The 26,254-nt window shown below is 39.2% G+C and overlaps 1 protein-coding gene and 1 non-coding gene across 2 annotated transcripts in view; one reads left to right on the forward strand and one right to left on the reverse strand.

Moving 5' to 3' along the window:
* LOC109680894 (uncharacterized) overlaps positions 1-26,254 on the forward strand; it is an 85,181-nt gene that overhangs the window by 39,657 nt on the left and 19,270 nt on the right. The gene's annotated exons all lie outside the window — the stretch shown is intronic.
* On the reverse strand, positions 5,365-5,470 carry LOC141417020 (U6 spliceosomal RNA). Its single transcript, XR_012441654.1, has one exon. It is a non-coding gene; the product is annotated as a U6 spliceosomal RNA (small nuclear RNA).

The following is a 26,254-nucleotide window of genomic DNA, read 5'->3' on the forward strand; positions in this document are numbered from 1 at the left end:
GCCCCAAGGTACTGAGAGTTAAAACCTCAGAAACAGCAGGAACACCCCTGCCTGTCAATGTGTGGGTCTTCTTTCCAATGCTCACCAGTTTCCCACTGTCAACACTCCTTCTTTAGCTGTTCTTGTCCTCTGTTCACAAATCCAAGACTGACTGCATCTTACAGTCATTGTCCTCAGCCTTGTACTCTCTATTGCATCTTATGCATGGTCATTACACCAACACTGATGATTTTTTTGGTGGTACTGGGGTGTGGACTCAGATATTCATGCTTCCAAAGCTGGTGCTTTCTGCTTTAGCCACTCTTCCAGTCCATTTGCCTCAGGGGTCTCAGTCACTTACTTGCCTATTTTGGCTTCAAGCTGCAATGTTACTGATCTCAGCCTCCCAAGTAACAAGGATTATTGATGTGAGCCATCAGCACCCAGCCCCACAGTGATCATTTAATGCAGGCAAAAGTCACAATTGTTGCAGAGTTTGGTTTCTGGTGTGCTGCAGTAACTACCTGGGACATTGTCTCAGGCAGTCAAAGCATGATAGTCACAGACAACAGGGTAAGCAAAAGAGCAGAGTTTTTTTTTAAGGACAGAGGAAAAGAGTAGAAAAGCTCCTATATATATGGGAGGGGTCTCAGAAAGGCAGAGCTCATGAAACTCACTGAGTAGTGGTTATTATTTTCTAGTTGATGGAAAACTGGTAGTATCTTTGTACTACTGGTCCATTTAGGGGATGTATGCCATCATTTGACAATGTGTTTTATGGTGATACTGTGCTTCGCGTCTTTCCCTTCCCCATGGCCCCGAGGTCTGGCACATTGGCAGACATCATACAGAGAATGGCTTATATACCAGTAATACTTTCATCTTAATAAATTCTTATGAAAGACAGTGAAATGTTAAGTCTTCTTATCCCCACTGGTTGAATGGACCCCTGACCTTCATTATGGGTGTCATCAAATGATTCATCTAAGGCAATTTATAAGTGCTTTTGTATGCATCTGAAATTGTTATATTTTCCCAGTCCTACCCTTGGGGATAAATCCATTCATTTTGTAGATAAATCCCAAACTATGTGTAACGTGTTTACCTTTTAAAGACTCATGTTTGTTTTGGTGATACTGGGATTTGAACTCAGGACCTCATCCTTGCTATGCAGATGCTCTAACACTTGAGCCACTCCTCTAGCCCATCAAATGACTCTTTAATTATCCACTGGTTCAATAACTAAAGGTTCTCTTGTGTCCACCAATATAAATTGTTCATTTGCTACTCTTTTCAAAGGCTGACATAATATTTTTGGCGAGACTCATGTCCTTTCCTTGTTTCTCTTCTCTCTAAGCTGTCATAACATCTCTCATGGAGGGCATACAAAATATATTCTAAAGAGATCATCAATGTTTGTCATTATTGAGGTTCACAGCACAAGCCTGTGGAATCCATAACCCAGTGAGGATGTGTGGGTGTTCATGGTGTCCTCCATGAGAGATGGAGCTTCATTATCTGTCTGTATCTAGAAAATGGCTCCAAGCAGTGGTTCATAGCATTTCATTATATAGGCAATAGTACCTCATAGAAACAGAGTTTGCATCATTCAATTAATGGTTTATTCCTTGACTGAAATCCTCATATAGTGTTAAGTAAGAAAACTAGTGAGGTTTTATTAACATGTAAGAATTGAACAAATTAATCTGTTTTAGTATAACAATTTCATACATGTATATAATTTAATTTGATCATATACCCTCTCCTACTACCTTCTTTTGTCATCCTTTTCCTGCTTAGTTCCCTCCTTTTCCCAAATAGTCACCATCTCATTCATATGTTTTAAAAAGAATCAGGTTATAACTGATAAAAACTCATCCTATGTAGATTTATATACACATTTCATTACATATAGATCCATGAAATTAAAAACTTATTCTGATAATATATACATGGGAAGATAATAATGTAAGTTTATATAGTGTAGTATAAAAGGAAAGTCATAGCAATAGACCTATAAAAATGGAGATATGTGTATAACCACAAAGTATGCATGCAAATAAAGGAGGCAAATGAATGTGTTTATTTGCAGTGTGTAAACAAAAGACATTTATGTGTACACTCATGTAAAAAAAACTTTGCAGGAAGTCCTTCACATGAGGCATCTGCTTAGCTCAAAAATCAGGTAGAAAAATACGCTAATTTAAAAAAAAAATCTTTCATACTCTGCCACATTCTGTTACTGCCACAAGAAAATATTCCAACATAAGCAGTGTATTATTTTATGTCCTTTGCAGAACCTCTGATGTAAAAGATTTTTTGCCAGCATAAACTTGGCTTGGTATTTTTAAGTTCTCCATTTTTTTTTTTGATGGAACTTGTAATTGAACTAGAAGGGCCTCATGCTTGTAAGTCTGGTGATCTTCCACTTGACCCACACCACAAGCCCTATTTTTTGTTTGGTGTTTTCTAGATGGAATCTCACCAACTATTTGCATGTGACTGGATTCGAATGTGTATCCTCTGATCTCCCTCCTGAGTAGCTCATCTTACAGTCATAGTCACCAGAGTCTGGCTAAATTCTGGCTTTAAAGGATGATGTGTCCTAAGAAGAGACTTATTTCTAAACCAATAGAATGGGGTGTAAATATAGGATAAGCGTGAGAGAAGAGCATATAACAAAAGAAGCTCATGAATATTCCACCTAAGTAAATAATAGAAAGGTCATACCAGGACCTCTAGAAAAAAAGAAATGGTGGCTACATATGATGGGTCTGGGGGCTCTTCTTAGCCAGAAAGCTAAAAAGCAAGTGAGAAAAGATGACCCTACTGCTTCTCATGTTCAGATATTCAGGGGAAGAGGGAAGGTGATGACTAATACATTGGCAAAGAAGTCGACAGAAAGAAAATTGGTGTTGCAAATGACTTGTATGTTGATCTTCTCAAGTTTGTAATATTAGTTACCAGATGCTGGGAGAGAAGCAAGAAGTAGTTAACAACTATCCATGCCTGGCTCAATCCATAAAATGACAAAGCTAAGAGGTTAAGGTTGTGTTTGGCTGCTAGTGATGGAGTTCCCATATTTGATCAAATGGCTCTGTTAATTTTAGACATGGGGCCAGGCAACCTGTATGGTAGAGAGCATGTCATAGAGCAAAAACAATTCAGATCATGGTAGCAATCAAAAGAGAAAATAGTCTAGGCTGGGGTCCAATGAACTCTCCCTAGGGCATGTCTCCATAGATCTAAACACATCCCACCTCTCAAAGGTTCCAACACCTTCTAGTAATCCCAAGCAATGGACCACATCCCTCACACATTTATTTTGGAGGACGTTTGTGCAAACCAAACCAGGGAAGAAAGTATGAAGAGTGGTTTTTCAGTAGCTACTAAGTTATTGTTACAATAAGGAATATCAAGCTCTGCACAGGCAGATTGGAGGTTCTGTTCTTGCTGAGGTTCTAACTCTGTTTCTGGGTCTTAAGTTGGGAAGTATTGGTGTGACATACATAGAGTTCCTAGAGTTGAACTTAATTTGTGTTTTCTCAAAAAATATGTGATGTCAGGCTTAAAGAGAGACTCAGCAGTATCCCAAAGCCAGTGCTTATGAATTGACAGTGGTTTTTTTTGTCACAACCTTAAAGTGACTCCATATGTGAGTCCCTCTGTAGATTTTTAAAGTGTTGAAGGATGTAGGAGAAGACAGCAGGAATGTGAGAGCCCAGAGCAAATCCCTAGGTGTCCCTGTCTCAGCACCAGAGGTGGATCAACGTGGGACTCGATTTGAGCATTCTATCTGGCTCTCAAGCTTGACCATGCTTTATCTTTTGAATATGGGTTTTCATTGTGACCTTGACTAATTGCCTGAGCTGGTTCAAAGCTGTTCATTTGTTGTTGTTTTTGTAAATCTTCACTTTTAAATCCATTGTACAGTGTTTCAATGAACCAGTTTCTCTTTATAGTTAACAATTTTCTTCCCTTGTAAGCATAGTGTTTTCTGTGAGATCAGGCAGGGTGTTTTCTGTGAGATCAGGGTCTGTCTCCTTGGACGTGGAATGTGGAATTCCCTGAGCAGACTTCTGCCACTATTTTCAAGTGGAAGAAGCAATATCCACCCTGAAAAGGCAGGAGCAAGATCTGGTTAACTACAATGAATCCCCAGGCTTAGCTGGATAGGGAGCAGAGAGGAGGTTTAGCCTGCTAAGGGCTATATCCGGAATCGGTATTTGGTCCTGACTTCTACCAGGAAGAGGATCCTTTCAACCCTTCATGGTACTGGATCACAAGCCAATGAGAAGTGCTGCAAGGAACAAACTATAGGAAGAGAACAATCAGAGGCCATCAGGTAGAGGCCCCACTGCTTAACACAGAAAATGTATTTCCTGGTGCCTCATTTTATGGATCACCCTGTGCTTCTGAGATCCATCTCTGTGACTCAGTTTCTCACTGTGCTATGCTTGTGCCACTGGTGATGTGGGAGAACTGGGTCACCACAGAAGCAGGAAATGGTGAATTTCTGACCTGCATCACCAGACTGGGGAGTAACAGGGTGTTGACACCAAACTTGGCGATTGATGGAAATAGGCCTCCCCTTTACAGTCCTTAAGACTGTAGCCCTAAGTCATTGCTGGTGCTCCTTGTCACTTTTTCTTCTTTTTCTCCAGGGTTGAGACTAGTGGATGGGTGAAATCCTGGTATCATGTCTTCTACCTGCATGTGATGTGCACCAGGCCCAGAACACTCTCAGGGGGCTCTGCATTAGAGCTTATGCAGACTGCAGAGATTGCAGGAGGTCCTGGGTTTCTGTGCAGCATGATCTGTGGCTCACAGAGATGTGCAAAATGGTTCATCTGTTCTACAAATGAAATGCAGAATGGATTTAAACCTGTCATAATTGGAGTGGTTTTATTCACATCTTCAGTAAAGGCAGTTAGATGACATGTTTGAGGAACATCAATCAATATAGCAAGTTCAGTGCAGACTAGGCTATATAGGGAGACCCTGTTTTGACAAACAACACCCATAATATTTATAAAAATATGTGAAAATTCTTCATATGGTTGAAAGCTGTATTAGAAATATGAGCAAGTTGTAAATTTGTACAGAATATTCCAGACAACACCACTAAGCTTAAAATATATTATCATTCATAAAAACTATGTATATCTAATTTTTACTCCTCAGCATCAGCTTTGTGTTTATCATTCTGGTGCCTACATGTAAACCCTCCTGTAATGAAACCTGAGGCATGTGGACTGCTTAAGTACACAGTTGGACACTGGCACCACCTTATTTCAAACAATAACAACTCAATAAAGAAAGTACATGGATTAATGTATCATAATTCTGTAAGTTATGTTTGAGTTTCTTGGTACTGTCTTTTTTTAAAATATGAAATCCTTCAGGAATTTGCATGTCATCCTTGTGCAGGGCCATATTAATCTTCTCTGAATATTTCCAATTTCAGTATGTGTGCTGCTTAAGCGAACACTATACTGACTGGCTTAATCAGATCCATTGATACGGTGTTTCTACTTTGATTTAGAACTGTGTTGGATTTATGAGTGAATTCAAATACATTTTTAATTTTCCACTTGTCTTTAATTTTACACAACATTTGAGTATTTGTCTAATATGTGATTCTCTACCAATGGCCCACATGGGAAGATATTTCCTCTGTCCCCTTCCTATCTCATCAGTTTCCCACCACATGGAGCTCTGCCCTTGATCTCACTTAAGCCCATTGCCCTGTAGCTAGACCAGCAAGCCAGGGCAGCACTCCCTGGATCAGCCACTGACCCTTGAAAGAAGTTCCCAGAGACAGGACAATGCAGTCTAACTCTTCAGGGCTAAAGTGCCAGATTCAGGAGCTTATCAAAATGGCCTCCCACCACTGCACCCTGGGAATACCTAGATGAAGAGAGATCTTTCCTAGTGCCAGCATGTTATGCAGAGAGTATGTGTCTTTAGACTCTGGTCTGAGAGCAGTGTTCATTGTGGTTCCTGAGTCTCCTGCTTCTTTCATTTCACCCCATCCCTGTGCTACACACTCAGGCTTTCTTTCTCTCCAAGTATGCACTATGTACATATTGTGATGTTCATATATTTCTATTTTCCATGAAATCACACTGCATGTTTTATAAGATTAAGTGTGCCCCCTGACCCTGCGCATTCCACAGACTTATGCTTTTTTTCTCTCCCTCTTTCCTGATCTGCAATTTTGTACTTTGTATCAGGTGCTGTCCACTTCTGAACCTCAGGGCCTTCCCATCATTGCCTGGTTAGAAAGTAAACAGCGCACCACCTTTCCGGTTCTATGCTTCAAAGGTACTAATATTTCACTGAAGTGCTAGTCCAGTCCACCATCTTCACATTTATTAATGAGTTATGTAGATACTGATCCCTTTCTTCAATCTTACTGATGTGATCTGTGTATTATATATTATTGGTATGATATGGTTTCATTTGTTTTAGGTAGGAATATATCTTACATGATCTTGGTTCTGAGTTGGGGAAAGGCATGTCATCTTGAAGGATGTACACTTGGCGGTTGGACAAAATATCCTATATTATCACAATCACAAAAGTATGATTAGGAAAAATTTTACTACAAGGATACATAAAAATGAGAATAAAGGAATCATCATTATTAAGACACTTAACTAGGAAAACATTAAGATCAATCAAGGATAAAGATAATATCTGGACCTGGTGTCCCTTGCCTCCTACTTAAGGACTAGGGTGGTTGAAATAGGAGACTCATGAGTCTGAGGCTGACAAAGGCAATAGAATGTATTTGAAAAAAGGCTGGGATACATAGCAAGACTCTGCCCAAAAACTGAAAGAGGAATGCTTGTTTGTGAAGCTTGTGGTAGGAACATTCAGAGTTCAATTTCTAGAACAAATGGTTGGAGCATAATAGTATTTAAGAATTTGGTAACTAAATTTAGTCATGTTGGTTTCACAGACTGATATGCCATTGAGGGACTTGTTTTCTGTATAAATGTATAAGAAGAGGCAGAAAACCACACTCCAGTTACTCACGCCTGTAATCCTAGCTACTCAGCAGACAGAGATCATTAGAATTGTGGTTCAAAGCCAGCCAGGGCAAATAATTCATGAGACCCTAAAGGGGTGGTGGAGTGGGTCAAGGTCCTGAGTCAAAGTCCAAGTATCACAAAAATAAGTAAATAAGTAGAGGCAGACTACATCATGAAAATGTCAAAGTCATGAAGTGACCTCAAACCAGAATTGATGACTAGATGTGTAATATTTCAAATAGCATAGAAAAAACTATGAAGAATATTGAATCAATAATAGCAAGCAGTCAATGCACCCTGATGCCAGAAACATGATAAGCAAGAAATGTTGTTAAAAATGCTGAGTGATGTTTAGAGGTCTTCTCATCATGGACAAGTATAAAGCAGGCACCTAGAAAGGATGTAATAAGAATGCCTTGCTTTATATGTTTATGATTTCCTTCTATTAAATTGTGGCATGTAATTGAACTTCCAGGGATGAGGTAGACTGAGGGGTTAAGTAATTGAAGCTGTGGTGCATTAAGAGGATGAATGTCTGTAAGTGGTCAACACCCACCTAGTCCATGTGTGGGGACCACACCATCCTCATCTGTGGGTGGGTAGAAGACTCACAGAACCCTCCAAATTAAAAAAAGATGGAAGATAGATAAAACTATGCCATAGCATAATCCTTTTTGTTCGTGGATATGTACTGGTCTTGACATATTGATTCTTACACTGCACCTTGCATCCCCTCATATATTTTTACTTAGTTGTTTATTAAGTTTAAGACAGGAGTGAGAGTGGAATATTACTAGATCAGTTATCAGTAGTGAGGCAAAAAGGGGCTTCTGCTAATGGTCAAGGGTTGGGTATACTACATGATATACTTGGTTTGGTGGGGCACTAGGTGTCATCATAGTGATAGTGAATTATTAAGAATATGAACTAGAGCCTATGTATAGGTTTTAGTTCTACAGCATATTCAAGGAAGTCTATAGAGTTAGAATCTAACAATCAGCACAGCTATACTGCTGATCGATGTGGAATTTTATGTTGATCTGAAAAACAAGACCATGAGCTACTGGCCTCTGTGTTGATAGCAGTTCATTGAATGCATCATGCAATAGATGAAACAAAATACTATTGGTTTCTATAACTATAGGTATTAGTAGTTTCAGGTATCTTAGGGTAGAACAGGGGTTTCATTTAATCTAAAATTTCTGTAATCACTTCTTCGACTAAAAATGAGAAGACCATAACTATGTTGATGCATAGTTGTGTTAAACTGCGTAAATGAGTGCATCATAGCACTAATAAACTTAGTGAGCCACATAAAATAATTCAGTAAATTAATATGAAAGAAAAAGACCTTTTTTCTGTATTTTCTTTTTCTTCGGGTGTGTGGGACTGATTTGAACACAGGGCTTCCCTTTCAAAGAAGGTGCTCTATCACTGGAGACATATCTCTAGCTTATTTTTCTCTAGTTATTTGGAGATAATTATTTGTACAGGATGTCCTCAAACCATGATCTTTCTGATCTCAGCCTACCACGTACCTAGGATGACAGGTGTGAGCCACCAGGATCCAACATTTTCTTCCTTCTGCATTGTGTTTTATAATGATTTTTAAAATTGGAAGTTGAAGTAACCATTGTTGGAAAGAGATCTTAGTTATCCATAAGCTGGCTTGAAGTAGGAAGAAACCAATAACAGTAATAAAGGTATCCTGTTCTTCTTTCAGGGTTATTTGAAAAATTGAATTCATGAAGTTTATTTATTTTTTGCTTCATTTTGTTTAGTTAGGTTTTTTTGTAGTGCTAGGGAGGGAACCTAAGAGCTTGCTCATGCTAGGCAATTGACCTACCACCAAGCCAGTCATTTCTTTTCTCAAGGATTCATCTGTTTTCACCTTTCAGTATTTTTGGTTAAAGGTAAATATTTCATGAAAACTCATCTCCAAAAATAACTCGAGCAAAAAGACTGGCATTGCTGCTTAAGCAATACAGAATTTGCTTTGCAAACAAAGACTTGAATTCAAAGCCTGGTCCCATCCAAAAAACAAAAAATTAGAAAAATGCAGAAAACAATGACTCAACATACCCATCAGCCAACTGTGTTAAATTTTTACAGAATTCATTAGTCAATATCTGACAAATACATTTTTGTGAACATAATGAATACACCCCAACATTCACAACATTCTGTGCTATAACATGCACTTTATATAATGTAAATCTGTACAATTCAACATTTTGTATTCCCTGAATAGGAGAGTTGCTCCTGTGAAGATGCATAGTACTTGAAATTGGGCAAGCGACAAGTAAATGTTGGAGGGTGTTCTCTCCTTTCTTAAGGTGTAACTGTGTTTATCAGGGACCATTGTCTGTATAGTGTTTTGATTTTGACATGCATACTCATTTTAGATTCACACTTCTCTGTGAACATGTGAATAAAATCTATAGTTAGACTCACAGAAAGCCACATTTTGCTAGTCTCCTAGAGAAAGGGTTTTGTATTTGGCCATTTCTTTTGATAAGAACCTTAAAGTAACTGAATTGAGATGGTCTGTGTGAGGAATATAAGGTGTACAAGCCTAAAGTTTTGTCACTAGGCAATGGGCTCCCAGCATTATATCCTCAAGTTTCTCTGATCATCAATAGGAACTCATGACTTGCAGGGCTCCTTTTCAGTGCTTAGTGTGCTCTTCACACTTGGAACTGTGTTAAAACATGGGAATATGGATTTCCTCTGTGGCATTGTGCAGTGAAGTCTCTTCTCTGAGCTTGTTCAAAGGTTGCTTTTCATTGTTCCTTTGTATAATTTGTTTCCATGTATCTCTACCTTCTCTATACATTAAATAATGTAAATCTGTTGCTGGTGCATCTTCATTTTCATGGCTAAAAACAGACAAAAAATAGTCTGAGATAGCATTGACCCTCTGCCTCATTCTAAATTCCTGATTTTGGACTCCACTTGAAGTATCCTTGCCTGACCTTCTCACCCCTTCTTCTCTGCTATCATAATGTATCTCTGTGTGACTGAATATATGGAATTCACTGAGAACACTTGCTGCATTTTCAGGAGGAATAAGCATGGAGAGCACAGATGTATGATACAAAGCAGGTGCCTACACTTGGGGGGCCATGGCAATTTTTAGAAATTCAGAAGACTGAGCATTGGCTATTGGTGGGTACTATCATGTAGATCCCCACAGCCAGGAAAGGCATACTGACCCTGTCACTAGTGCCTGGGGTTCTTGCCCTGAATCATTAGCCAAACAGAGAGGCTGCTTTTACCCTGTGTGTACTAATACTGAGCACCAGGGTGAATGGTCCATGATGGACAATGGGGCATTAGGCTATGTGCCATGTTGCACAGTGTCCATGAATAAGAGTCATCTTAGACACATCAGATTAGCAGAGGATTGATTTACATTGAGTGCAGGACCTTAGCAGTTGCCTGATTGCAACAGAAGCAAGAAATGGTGACAGCATATCCTGGCTCTGCCATAGGGCAAAGAGGGACACAGGAACCTTCTCAATGTATGAATTGATCCCACTTTTGAGACCATTCATCCTTAAGCCTTCAGGGTGGGGCCAGGCAGGAAGTCTTGTACTCTCTGAATTTTCCTGTATTGTCCTTGTGAGGTGATTCATCCTAGCCTACAGTCCTCACTGGACACCTCCACACCAAACATGAGGCTTTCTGTCTCTGTGGTGATGGTAAGGTATTCATTAAACACTCTTAAGTTTGTTTATGAAGTTTGTGTGGGTAAGGTGCATTGCCATGCAGTGTATACTCTCTCCTTTCTCTACAATGAGTTTCTGGGTTTCCTATGAGACTTTCAGATTCAGAGTAAACAGGACTTAAATACAGAAACTGTCATCTGGGGCCCATTTCCTTGTATCCCCCAGATTGCCAGAACCACTGGAAATGGACATCCACATCATACATAGTTGCTCTTGCAGTGGAGTGGGGACTTATTCCCCTCTCTTACATACCTGATGCTGTCCTCAGTCTGTTTCTTGTTTTATAATGAAATCATGATTAACAGAGGACATGATTTTGGTTTATGTATTATCCCCTATGGGATAATGATTTTGGGCATATCGCCCAAAGTAAGATATGCAGGAACCCCAATCATTACACAGAAGAGCTTTGCTTTCAAAGGGAGGAGAAAAGAAGAGTACAAAGAAATTTGGACAGGTGGTGGAATGGCTTAAGTGGTAGAGTGCCAGCCTAGCAAGTGTGAGGCCTTGAGTTCAACCCCAAGTACCAACCCCTCCAAAAAAATCTGCTTGTTTCAGAGGTGCTTTGTTTGCACTGATAAATTCAGGTAACCATCCTTGGGGCATAATCATAAGCCTTTGTTAAGATGTGGGAGATGTCAGAAGTTGTGAAGAGTGGGTAGATAATGTAACTGTAATAGGAAGAGTGTTTGCTGCTCTGTTGTAGGTAGTGTTCTTTCTGTGAGATCAGGTGGTATATCCTTGGACACTGAGTGTAGAATTCCATTCACAGACTACTGGCTTGATTTCCATGTAGAAAAAGTAGTTTCAACCCTGAAAAGTCAGGAGCAACTTCTGGTTAACTACAGTGAATCCCCAGTCTTGGCTGGGCAGGGACCAGATAGGAGGCCTAGCCTGCTAAGAGCAGGTATTTTGTGCTGGCACTCTGCCAGGAAAGGTATCTTTTTTTTTTCCCCTTAGTGGTCCTGGATCAGAAGCCAAGAAGTGCTGCATGTAGTGAAATGTAGGGAGAGACAACAGGAAGAGGTCTCAGTGCTTAATACAGAATGTCCATTTCCTGGTACCACATTTTCTATATTACACTGTGCTTCCAAAATCCATCCCTGTGACTCAGTTTCTCACTGTGCCATGCTTGTGCCACAGGTGATATTTGAGAACTGGTCATTGTAGACGCAGGAAATGGTATATTTCTGACCTGCATGCCCAGACCAGGCAGGATCGGGAGGTTGACACTGGTCTTAGTGGCTGTGATGGAACTGGGTCTCTCCATCAAAGCCCTGAAGCCTGTAGACCAGGTCACTGCTGTTGCCACTTGTCATTTGGTCTTCTCTCTTCTATGGTTAGGACTGGGTGGGTGGGTCATACCATATTATTCTGTTAGCTACTTCTCTGTGTTATATCCCAGACCCAGAACACTGTCAGGGAGATCTGCATTAGAACTTCTACCTCTGCACATTATGGAGATGACAGAATATCATGGTTTCATGGTCTGTGGTCCTTGGGTTCCCTGCTCCCGCCAATCTCTAGGTACATCTGATTGACCTGAGTAATATAAATGTTTAAAAACTGAGTCTCAAATCCAGGGTCAGTCCCCCAACCAAGTACATTTTATGACTAATAAATTCACACATTTACAGGTAACACTCCCTTCCCCAACTCACTGAAAAGGGATATACAGTGCCTTTTTCTGTTCTTCAAGATGAAGAACAGATTTGTGGAGGTATTGAGGGTTTTAGGTTTTTGCCCTGACATAATTGATATTGAAGTTGGCCTTTGTCTAGACAGTATTTTCACAAATGAAATGCTGATATAGGTAGGACATGAACACAGTGAAAGGCAGTCATAGTGTTGGAACAGCACCAACTCCAAGACCTGCATGATCATAAAGGTGAACCAGAGCAGGTAGGTGTTTTATAGGGAGGAGCGAACAGGAGGAGAAAGAAGAATGGAAAATAGGGACAATGAAAGGGACATCTACTAGTGGACCAGGAGATCTTTCCCTGAGGCCAGCCAGTCCATAAAGTGTCAATAAAGGATGTGTCATTTTCTGGTTCTTATTGGACATGGTCAGAGATCAGAGACATGGAGAAAGCGGAAAACATTCAGGGTAGTTTCCTTAATGAGTGTTCTGTTTCTTGTGATCAATTAATCTACTGATTTTGAGGCACAAAGTGTGGAAATTGAAAGTTTGTGCTTACCTTGTTGTAGATTTAAAAAGGAAGGATATCTAAGTGTAATGAGAATATGAAAGGATGGTGGGGTGGTGGTATTTAAGAACCAGTGTTCAGCAGGATTACTTGAGTCATCCTGGGAAGTTTTCAGCTGTTCTCATTTGCATTCAGGTCACTGGTCTAGTCCCAATGTATTTTGTGACCATTGAGAATGTCTGTCATGGAGAGTGGAAAAACAAGATCCCTTCGGGGTATGACTGGTGGAAAAATGGTTTATTAAATTCAGAGTTTATTTGTGTCATTCTTGCTCCCAGGCTCTGCTATGGAGTAAGAAACCTCAGAACATTCTGAGCAATAGGAACATGTTTGTTTATTTATTCTTGGTGTTTTTACTTGGTATCTGTATGGTACTAGTGAGATGGTGTACAGTGCCGTCACCAGATTACTTCAAGATAGGAAATGGTGCTCTGCACCAGTGACTCACACCTGCAATTCTATCTTAAAAGGAGAGATCAGGAGGATCATGGTTCGAAGCCAGCTCTGGGAATATAAGCCAGCCCTGAGCAAATAGTTTGCAAGAACCTATTTAAACAATACTGGACACAAAGGAGGCATGGTGGAGTGGCTCACATGGTATATTACTTACCGAGTATGTGTGAGGCTCTGGATTCAAACCCCACTATAAAAAAATAAAAATCAAAGATGGTGAATGGTGACTATACAGAGCAAACACATGTGGCATTGGAACCTACAATGGTGTCAGCATGGTGGGATACAGTGTTAAACTTATCAAATATCTAGAGCTCTGCATTGTACACTGTCCTCAGAATTAAAATATGGGATACCCATTGGTGTTGGGGAATTCATTTGAGTTTCACAATGCCAGAAAAAGACAGCACAGCTCTGAATATTAAATTGGCTCTGCATGAGAGTTTGACACCTTTCCCAATGAGCCTGTGAAGTAGTCATTTCATAGTGGAAGGATGGAAAGTAGTGTGTGTGGCAGTCACAGAGTGAAATTTCCTTTTTTTTTTTTTAAGGTTTTCTCTGTCCTTGGCAGTTAGCCACCATGTGCTGCATCTGCACACAGACAGTGGTATCTATGGTTAAAAATGTATACAACCTTCTCCTCGTGTAGTGTAGATTCAATAGGCTTCTTCTTTGACTGGCTTTGCTTTTGTTTCCTTTATAGAATATTTTTTTTCTGTAAAATTTTGGATTATTTAAGCAGTTAGGAATTTTTTGTCATGATTTGTCTGTAAGATGCCTTAGGATGAAAGTTTTATGAACTGTTGTACAGAATTAGGAAATTTCTTTTATGGCTACTTTGATGAAATAGAATTTAGTTAGGAAAATTTAATGGTACAGGAATTTATCACTTGATCTTTCCTGGATATGTGCTTACTTATTCTGTGGTTTGTCAAAAGTTGGAATTACAAAAATCACTTAATTTTGTCTAGTATTAGACAGGATTTTTGTTTGAGTATATCTTGTTTGTGTTTACTACCCCTCATGTTGAATGTTTCTTTGTATGGTATTTTTGTTGTTCTTCTTGTTTTGTTGTGTTACTGTGGTTTGAACTCAAGGCTTCACACTTGTTAGGCCCATGTTCTACCACTTCAACCACTCTGCCAGCCCTTTATCCTGTTCTTTTTTCTTTGTTATTATTGTGGTACTGGGGGTGTATTGTGACATTTACAAAATTTTAGCTTACATGTTTTTGTTTCTGTGTATAGAACTCCTTTCAACAATTTCCATGTTTCAGATACTGGTGACACATCCTGTGAATTTTAAAATATTTTTTGTCTTCTGTCTGTATAATTGCAATCATTTTCATGTTGATTCTTTGTTCTTCTAGTCCATTTAGCTGCTACAGTGATAGCTTGATTCACCTTGTTGTATATGCATCTTTATAATGTCTATATAATGCTTTTGATCATTTCTACATGTGTATTATCTTCTTTGTACATGGCATTTCCACTTTGCTGTTTGTTCAATATGTTTGCCTACAATCATTTGATTCTACTTTAGACAGTTCCATAAAAGACTTTGTGGAATGAGTGCATGCCTGAAATTTTTCAGAGTTCAATATTCTCCTTCTGAAAATAGAATTTTAGACACAAGGATCACACTCCTCAGAGTCACCCTTAAATGTCAAATAAAGAAGCATGGTGAAGGCAGGGAAAGGAGAATTTTTACACAGTTTGGGATATGCTGTGGGAAGAGGCAAATAAGTACTCAGCTCATCTTCAGCCATCTGCAGGCTATAGACATGAGATACAGATGTAAATAGTCAAAGAACTGGGGGCAGGGACAAAATACATGCATAGTCAAAGGGTTCCAGTCACAAGTGTTGTCTAGTTGGTATTAACTCAGCTGTAGTTTTGGGAAGAATTCTAGAGTTGTTATCTTGAGGATAGTCCATCCAAAGGTGGGTCTTCTGTTGTGTGTAGTTTTGGTTCCATGTCATGAAGATATTAGCTATCTTGTCCTTCCTAGATTCCAAGGGAGATGGAAGATGACTGCAGAGTGAATGGCTCAGAGCAAAGACAGATTCAAAAGGGAGAGATGCCATGTTTTTCCTGCATTTATTTAATTTGTGTGCTGGGTAACGTGTCCATGCCTTTCAGCAAAAGCAGTTTGAGGAATGCTTCCTATTCTTTTCCATTGACAATCCATGTTTCTCTGTCTCTTCATATTTGTTGTTATTTGTTACTTCTGTGTAGAGAGTGGGCATGATATTATCTTCTCATAAATAGTTTTCCCATTTTCCTGTTTCTTAACTATGTTTGCTTACAAAGACTTTGATTCTTCTTTAGGCTGTTTCAGAAAGCCATTGTGAAATGTGTTCACTGCCTGAGATATTTTAGAAGTCCATATTCTCATTCTTTTCCATTGACAAGCCACATTTTTTATCTCTTTACATTTATTGTTATTTATTTCATTATACAGAGAGGACACGTTAATACTAGAGAGACAGATATCACCACATGCGATTCTTTTTATCAATTGTTGAGATAGTGATATTAGAGTGTATGTGTCATTTCCTCATGAACTATTGACTGTAGCAATTTCCAAGGTGATGACTTTGGGAAGTATATTCTTCCCCAAGAAAGAACTTTTACAAAATTTTATAATTTCCAAATGGATATATGACTGTGAAATCCCCAGTATCAAAACAGGCAGGGATTCTTCTCTGAATGTCACTGGGAAATCCTGGTAGGGTTTTTGTAGATGAAATTAACTGATTCTGCTAAAGCCAGTTCCCTGAATATTTAGTGTTTCAAATTTGATTACTCTCTGCCCTCAGCCTTTCTTCAGGGACACTTTGAGCTTTGTGACCTTTCTTCTCCTGGATTCCTGGTAAAGGTAGTTAATACTGCTCTGGAGTGCCTCCTTTCCCTTCACTTTAAACACAATGCATTGCCTTTTATCTTAATTTTCAGACTGTGAAAAGTTGTTAACCTTAACTTTCTTGCCTTTTTTCCCTTGTGTATGAGAGTGTCTCAGTGTATATCCTTCATTCAGGAATCTGAGTACATGTATGTGCTTCTATGTTTTCATGATGATGAGCATATATAACATTCAGTGCTCCTTTTCTGCTTGCACAATATGGAGAGAAGCCTACCAAAGGCTAAGAGCTCCCAAGAGACTCTGATCACCACCTCTACTTCATTGCTTCCCTTCTAAGCTCCCTAATGAGACTGTTTTCCTTGCTGGCTTAAGATATTTGCTATCTACATGAATAGCCTGTTCCCTGGCCCTATAGTTGTGTGAGGAATGTGCCTTTGAATGTCCTATTGCTTTTTATGCCATATCACCATGAGTTTAAACCTCACATCCCAATCTCTGCAGGTGACCTGAACAATGTGCACTGCTAGCAACATACTAGTATTCACGTATCTGTGTTTTCTTACAAAGACTTAAAAATATCTTCTCCTGCCTGATTGCCAGCATGTAGTTTGACCTCTGTTGAGTGGGTGTTGGTGTATTTAGTACTGTGATCAGTGTTGGTTTCTTTTTTACTGCCTGATCTGTGAATATGAGTCACATTGCAACATACAAGGGAGAGCAAACAGAGAAACTGCTGTTTCCTTCAGAAGCTTATTTTTTTGTGCACATTTTCCATGAGGAAGTATGGTGTAAAGAAGTAGGTGGAATATTTCTGGTAAGATTCACTTATGAGAAGAGAAAGTCAAAGTAACAGGCAAGAATGTACATTCCAAGGAGAGAAAGTGAGGAAAAACTTAGGGAATGAAGAAAAAGGTGACAGGATATAGTAGGAAAGAAACACAAAAAGGTTCTTCTGGAAGTAGTTTGCAGTTGAAACTCCATTTTCCTGGTGAGAAGAGAACCAGAAACTGCAAATACAATTGTTATCCTGGTTGAGATTTGTGGCCCCATTGCCTGTAACATCTGAATGTGCAAATAGAATGGATTATTACATAGCTTCTTCATGAAAACCATTTAGAGATTCCTACTGCCCTCAGAATAAACTCTTCAAGTTGTCTACATGGTATGGAATGTTCTTGTCTCCTACCTGTCTGCCTTAACATTCCAGAACTACTTCATTTGTTTCTATCAGCTGACCAAGTCTCACCAAACATTCACAAAATATAGCTTATGTCTGTGAGCCTAAACCTTTGCAATTTCTAGCTCTTCTATGTAGAATTCTTTCATTCAGATGCCTGCCTCACCTGAATCAGAATTATATATACCTTAAATACTACTTCAGATATCACCATCCCTTGATGTTTTCTCTCTGACCACCCAGTCATACCTGTATAAAAAATATCTTCCCAAATTGAATCATGTGAAGCTGAAAGCAGAAAATCCCTCGGAACTACAACACTGCTGACTGATAAAACCTTTGATATTTCCAAGGTTCTGACTGTCATAATTCTGACTATCTGAGGAAATAAGAGGACAAGATCATGGGAGGATATAGAAGATAGTGTTTGACAGATTGGCAAGTTTGACTGAAGATGAAGCTTTTTATCTGGGGGACTTGGAAGAACAAGAAGCATTTCTCCAACCATGTTTCATCAGCAATTCTACCAGTCAAGAGCTTGAGCAAATATGTGCAGGTGTGCTGAGGATGGAGAGAAGAACCTCTCAAAATGTGAACTGAAGTCAGGAGCTGGTGGCTCACACCTGCAATCCTAGTACATGGAGTTAGAGATCAGAAATGTCACAGCTCAAAGCTAGCCCAGAAAAAAAGTTCCCAAGTCCATATCAGCATAAAAAAGGGTTGCTGCAGTAGCTCAAGTTATAGAGTACCTACCTAGCAAGCATGAAGCCCTTAGGTCAAACCCCAGTAGCACCAAAAACTATTCAAACTAAAGATACACCATAAAGGGCCTGACAACCCACACAGATGGATTAGTTATACACCAGGAGCAGGCCAGGCAAAAGACTGGGTGTCTGGCACATAGAAAGTACCTTGTAGTTGCAATGATTGGCCTATGTCATTCTATGATTCTAATTTCCATGAAGGAGTACACTGTCCTTGGTATGGATTTGTAAAGGTTGGATAAAATTTACCTCTTGAATGTTCAATAGTGTGTTTCCTTTTCTCAGGAGAAATCTGGGGAAACATGAGAGAGGGTAGATTGTCAGTCAAAGAATAATTGGCTTCATTGGCTTACTTTTATTTATGCTCTGGTAGCTGTAGGCCAGAGAGTGGAAGGACTGAAAAGTCTACTGGAGAAATGGTCTGATGGACCACATTCAGCAGCTCTGCTCTTATTCAGGAAGTACTTTTTGGATCCACCTTATAGGAAGTAATTCTTGTAGCATTGGTTGGGCATCCAGACACCATCTTCAGAATCATGGCTGCTTACTGCTTCCACTGTCTCTTTCCATTCCTGATAAGACACAAAGACAACATTAGGATAAAGGAATATGTCTTTCTTGCCATAACCAATCTAAACTTTTTTCACCAAAATCAGATCCAACTCTTCACACAAGATTCAAAAGAGAATTCTATGTATCATCATGTCACATCTCAGAGTGGTCATGTTGTTACCCTCACTCACCTTCCAGAAAGAGAAAATCAGGTTCAGAGAAAAGAAATAATCTGACAGAGTTTCCATAGTATATTTTCACTGTCCCATTAATGACCTTGGCATCACATGTGATTTTCTAAAACTTGGTTGCCTCTTTTCCTGTCTATGTGATATAGTCACCTTTACTGTCTTCAATACTGCCAGTGTGGAGACAGCTTGGTCAAGACAGACAACTAACAGTTTTATTGCTCCTCAGTTTCTGCTTTGGAAAGCAATAGGTATTCAATGACATCATTTCCAGTGCATGTAGAACCCTTGTCACATGTGATAGTCTTGGTCAGTCAACTGACTCCTTTCCACTCCCTTGCACTTTCTGTTCATCTTCTCTTTCCAGCATTCACCACTAATTCCTTCCTTCCTTGCTTCATTTGCTGACTTATTCCATATACAATCTCTTTATAAGGATATCAGAGCAGAGGAAGGTGAAACAAAATGGGCTGGTTCCTTTTCCTATCCAGAAAAATACACAAATACATGATGAAAATTTCTAAGGGGCTGTGTATATAATGCCACATGTAGTTAATCTGAAAAAGGGATTTAGACATTTGACACTGTCCTATGTCACTAGCTTAAAGTGACTAATACCAGATGGTTCCCCTGATGAATATTAAGCTCTGATTTTAAAAGGGATTCTCACAGGGAGAGGAGCTAAAAGATATTAATGGGATCACTGAGTTAAATTATTAGGCCTCCTTGATCATTCAGTAAATGATTTTGTTCCATTGATGGTACATTTTATTTCTTTGACTGAAAATGGGTACATTGAAATATAATGTGTGATTAAGCCTTAATAATCTCTATTAATGCAAACTCCTTTGTGAGGACATGAGCTCTCCATCTATATTCTGTTTCCTGTCCTGCTGTAGCCTCCACTCGTTGCCTGAGTTTCCAACATTGAATGCACCCAACAGAGGATGCCATCAACTCTCTGTGTTGAGTTAGGAGCAGGTAAGGATTTAGCTTAGGAGTTTGTCATGCCCTGGTGCCCCTCCATCAGGGAATGAAACAACCTCTCCTTCAACACCTTGGTATCTTTAACCAAAGAACTCTCACCTGGAGTAAGTGTAAGGTTGTGACCTGAACAAATTGCCAAAATCATGAGCCCTTTGTCCAGTAAACTGCCTAAATCTGTCCTTGTCTAAGCCTTTTCTTCAGAGATTTCAATCATAGGAATGTTACAGTTTGATTCCACCATCTTTATGTATGGAAAAACAGCTATTGTCCAGAAAGCAGCACCAAGACAAGGCAAGTTTCAATGCCAGAAAGAACAGAGCAACCAAGTGTGTCCCTGTGTATGTTTCCTGGTTTCCAGTGAATGCTCTGTAGTTCCTGGTTATCACCACTCCTCCTAAGCTGTTTTCAGTAGTGAGAGCTCAGCTAAAAGGATAACTGTGCACATGCCTTTTCTGTGAGGCAGGAGAAATTTTGAGAAATGAAGAAGTCTGAGCATTTTCTGTTACTGGATACTGTCTTATACATCTCAACAGCCAGGAAAGCATCCTGATTCTGTCACTAGTGCCTTGTGGTTCTTTGTCTGAATCACTAGCCAATCAGAGAGGTTGTTTCTAGCCTTTAGAAACCAATACTGAGCAACAATGTAAGTGGTTCACAATGCACAATTGGGCATTAAGCCATCTGCCATGTTGTCCATTGTCCACCGATGAGAGACTTCTCAGGCACATCAACCATGACTGTAGAATGTTACATGACACCTGGCTTTATGACCAATGTGAAATGGTGATAATGTGGCCAGACTCTGCAGTTGGGTAAGGGAGGAGTATCGCAGACATGTTCATGGCATTGCTAAGGCCAAAGTTACCTTCTCAATGTGTGAATTAATCCCACTTTTGATGCCACTCCCTCTTTGGCCTGTGAGCCTTCAGGGTGGAGTACAATAGGGAATTAGGAACTCTCTGTCCTTTCCTGCCTTGTTTTTGTGAGGTGATTTCATAACAGCACACAGCCCTTGCTGGACAGCTCCACACCCAAACCTCAGGCTCCCTGTCTGTGTGGTGATGACAGCATACTCACTGGACACTTTTGGCTTATTTATGGAGTTTGTGTGTGAAAGGAGGATTGCATTGCTATGTACCCTCTCTCTTCTTTCTCTAAGGTAGGTTCTAGTCTCCTATGAGACTTTCAGATTCAGGGTAAACAGGGATTAAATCCAAAACCTGTCCTCTGTGGCCCTTCCCTCTTAGTGCTGCCAGAAGTATTGCAAATGTGCAATCTGGGCATGATTTATCTGAGTCAGTAACCACTTAGTTTACCACAATATGGCAGTGTAAGGTCTTGGTTGTATTAATTCTGCTATAAACTTAGAGGTATGTAACATAAATGCTCTGGGGTGTGGTTACTATCTATAAATTGTTCACCACTCTATGTAACCCCTGATAAACTCAATTACTCATCAGCCTGGACTTTGTGGAATTCTTCCTTACATTGTTGGTACAAATGCAATTCAGAGGCATACATTTCTTTTACTTTTCCCTGGAAATTCATATAATACCGATTATCAAATTTTACATTCTTCTCTTACAGTGTAACATTGGTCTGGAAGTATTAAATGGAAATTTTCCTTAAGTAAACGTTCAGAATTTTCAAATGATGAATCTTCCATTCTGAGGAACATCACAAAATGTAGCATCCCAACCCATCATTTACCTAACTTCATCTCATCACCTAGCTGAATAATGTTACATCATTAAAAATGAAGAAAGGTCATTTCAATATAAGATGATACATTCAGAGACTTTTACATTAATTGTTGGCTCTAATTTCTTAATGTGCATAATTTGTAGAACATTATCTATACATACATATACATGTATATATGTGTATATATATATATATATATTAGGGAAAGCAAAGAATATGTAGAGTTCAATGTGATCATTTTTGAGCAATCCACTGGGGCTCTTTGGAACATAACACCCACAGATAAGTGGCTTTACTTTTATTTGATTATAGAAAGGTATATCATTCATGTCAGACTCTCTGGCTTCATAATTAGGACAGGGTGATTAAGTAGAACTTGATAAAGGAGACAGGCTGGGCTGTGGAGTTTTCCCCGAACACACTCAGAATATATGTTGCCCAAGAGAAACCATCCTTGACAGCCAAAGCAAATTGTCCTGATTCAAGGATACCTTCTGATTTCCCTCCCAGACTCTACCCTCTGTTTTCCCCTACCTTGAACTCTAAAGGCTAAAGGTATCTCTATCTACCCCTGTCTCCCTGGAAGTTGGAGTTCCTCACCATGAGCAATAGTTAATGTTTCTCTTGGAAAGAGAATGGCAGTGAGCCTATGCTATGTAGTGGATAAGAGAGTGGAGGTGGCATTTCTGAATGACCCTAAGTCTCTCCTGACTTCTGAGGACATGGGGAACAACCATTTCTGTTCCAGGTTTGCATGCAAAGGGTACCATGGGGATGCCCCATGGGGAAGAACACAGTAGAGACAAATCACTGCTTAAGTTCAAGGTGCCACTTGGTCTGATCCCTTCACCTTAGTGCAAGTAGCAATGGACAGTGTCAACTAGCAGAGATTCTGCCTCCTCTGGCCTATTTCTGGAAGGCAGCTAAAGTGGACCACACAGTGTCATTTCATGTCAATATTTGGTTCTGGAATAGAAACCATGGTTACTTGCATTCTAAGCCAGCACTGGCTGTCTTTCAACTCTAGTTTTTATTGTCTTGTTGAGTTTTGAACTCAGAGCTTCATGCTTGCTAGGCAGGCAATATTCCACTTGAGTCACTTCAATAGCCCTTTTCTTGTGTTGGATAGTTTCAAGATAGGGTCTTGCAAACTCTGCCCAAGTTAGCTTTGATTCTCAATCCTCCAGATCCCTACATGCTGAGTAGCTAGGATGACCAGTGTGAGCTACTTAACTGGTGCTAGCACTGACCTGTAACACTTTTTTTCATGGTTTGGAAACATGACATATTTTTCTTTTTTACATTTCTCCTAGATTGTAAGACTTGATTTTTTTCTTTTTGTTAATGTTGTTCTGGGGGTACCTTGTGACACTTATAAAAGTTCTTATAATATATCATCTTTGACTTCACCCTCTCTATCATTCTTTATCCCACTACCCCCATTCCTTGAATAGTTTCAACAGGTCTTATTTTTAATTTACATAGGTGTGTACACAGTGTTGCACCATATTCAACATTCTACATTCTGTCCCTGCATCCTCCTCCCACCTACTACTAACATTCACCCAGACAAGACCTGTACTGCTCTCCTGTTCTCCATTTTTGCACATGAGAAAAGGATGACAGTTTTGTTTGTTTATCATAGCTGTACAGGGAATTTCCTTGTGACATTTCCATGTATATATCTATTATAACCTGAGTGAGTTTATCTTTTCTATTTTTCACCTTTCTACCTTGGTCCCCTAATCAATATTTCCACAGGTTTAAACATTCTGTTTTCCTTCTTCTATAAGAAGTACATCAACCATATTCACCTTCTTAACTTCCTTCTTTTACTCTCCTTTTCTCATGTGTGACTCCAGTTAATTTGATATCTTTTTCATAACATTGCTTTTTTTGTTTTAAGTATATTCCACATACGAGAAATCATGAGGTCTTTGGCTGACCAGAAACTTTTGATCCTAATGACTGATCCTTTCCAAGTGTCGAATCAAAGTCTTATACCACCATCCTTTGTCTGATTGCTGTTTTTTGTTGTTGCTCTTCATGTATTTTTGCTTCCTTGCCTCCATCCTTCCTCCCTCCTTATTCTTTTTCATTATTCATTTATTTTTTATATCCTTTCATTTGGCTTGGCAATTTCTTTTATAAATTATGTGCCAAATCATAAATATTGTATGTGGAGTGAGGTTCCTATTTTTTGATGTAACCATTTTCTTAATTTCTAGATATTATTGCCATATCAGTTTTTGACAATGAATATGTGTATCTCCAATATTCCATGTACCTTGTGAGTTTACCTAGATTATAATTTTTTCTTTAGAAACACTAATGTGAAGGAAAGCATGGTGGGTGCACAGGTATAATCTGGCATTTGTAGTCTGAGGAAGGATGGTCAAAACCTGTGGCCAATGTGAGATGCTGAGCTCTGGCTCAGGATTTTCTGATAAACAAATGAAGAAAAACAAAATAAGCCAGGTACTGACTCATGCCTGTAATCCTTGCTAATCAGGAAGCAGAGATTAACGTTCAAAATAGTTTGTGTGACCCTATCTCAAAAAATCCAATCACAGAAATAGGTCTGGTGGTGTGGTTCAAGGTGAAGGACCTAAGTTCAAACCCTAGTGCCACTAAAAAGAAAATAATTAAATCTCAAGCACTTTGGTTCCAAGCTCATTGCATGTACATTTACAACATTACATGAATGGATGTTGATGATATCTGTTATGGGGCAGATATCTGAATACAAATGTGCATTTAAATGTGATGCAGGGATCCGTATATGTTGACACATGTCTGAAATCTCAGGTATCCAAGAGACTGACAGTAGCATTTTGTGATGTTGAGGCCAGCCATCAATGTAGTATGGGTGCACAACAAAAGTATACATAAAACCCCTCATTGGAATGCTTTACACTTTCCACAAGACATAAAACAAAGGACATCTTACACAGTAAGTCACAAACACAGTCCTCAAGTTCTTTTACCTATGTACTAACTATTGTCTAAAATATGTCTTGTGGCCTAGCTGTGTGGGCCATGTGGTAATGGGTTTACCAAAAAAGGATACAGTCCAGAATTCATCCTGAGATGGTGAAAAAGAAAGAGGAAACTTAAACATGTCTTTTTTCTACAATTGGGCTCTGCTACAACTTTATAAGCTGAACTCACAAATCTGTAGAAAAACAAGACTTCTCTGCTCCTTCTCTTGCACTACTCTCCAGCTAAACTTTGATTCCTGGCAGTAATAAGAGTGGTCAGTGTCTGCCATAGTGCCTGCTATTTCTAGACAACCATAACAAACTTGGTTTCATGATTTTTCAAAATATTGGCCACAAGCACCACAGAGTCCATCATTTGTTCCTACAACTTTCTTTCCCACTTGCTGCAAATTTGAAGTTTTATTGTAACTGCCAGACTAATCTAGCTTCAATTGCCACCAATTTTTTTTCCTTCATTACCAAATCTATTATAGTCATCCCCACTGCCTCTTTACCAACCACCACCATGGCTTCCACCAAAACCACCATGACCATTGAAATTTCCTCCTTGACCAAAATTATCATTACCAACAGAACAGCTCATGACCATTATCAAAGTTTCCAGAAACAGTTCAACATATTTGGCTGAATGAAGAACTTAACTAAACAAATGTTGCTTTGACGGGGCATTAATTTTAAAACAAATATGACCATTCACAACATGGTATATCATATATACTTATTTTTGGCAGTCATAAGCTTTGTATACAGAGACTTGTACATTGCCAGCCCTCTAATTTTCAAGTTAGGCCCCAAGCTCTTTAGTGCTATTTTAGGTATTTTTCAGGTAGGGTCTCCCATTTTGCCCATGGCTGCCTCAGACTATAATCCTCTCACTGATGCCTCCAATACAGGTAGAATTATTTACAAAAATTACTGTGTGGAGTTATTGACTGTCATGAGGTTCCAATAACTTTTAGCCCAGATCTCAAACCATGATTTCCCAATAGTTGTCTGTTTAGTATGAGAGATTACAGGGGTGAACCACCACAAACCAGCTCACAATATGGTATTTCTGAAATTATCCAAAGCAAACTTAATCTTTTTAACACTGCATCACCATATGTGATTTCAGGCACATCATTCTTTTGCCATCCTTTATAAAATCATCTTATAATTGATGCTCTTTTTTATCTTTTTTAGTGCTACCAACAAAGATGCATTTCAAATTTTTTGATGGGATTGGCATTTGACCTCAGGGCCTTGCACTTACAAAGCAGGCAATCTACTGCTTTAGCCACCCTCCAGTTCATACCTCTTCCCCACATTTAAGAGGTGACTTAGGCTTTGAGACTTTTCTCTTTAGGCAGCTCTCTGTGATTGCACACCAATTCATAAAGCAATTAAAGTTATTCATTCTGAATAAAAGAATGAAAATTGAATAATATTTACAGATATGTACACCAGCATTGGAAAAATTGCAGTGAGTGTTTGAAGTGAAGGAAGAAGTGGATAGAAATAAAGATCACCCAAAGAAAGAGAGCTGAATAGAATTATATAATGATAACTAAATCCTTTCTCTCTTCGGGCATACTGGGGCTTGAAGTTAGAGATTCACATTTGTCA

Source organism: Castor canadensis, chromosome 14 (assembly GCF_047511655.1).
Source record: "Castor canadensis chromosome 14, mCasCan1.hap1v2, whole genome shotgun sequence".
Taxonomy (NCBI): Eukaryota; Metazoa; Chordata; class Mammalia; order Rodentia; family Castoridae; genus Castor; species Castor canadensis.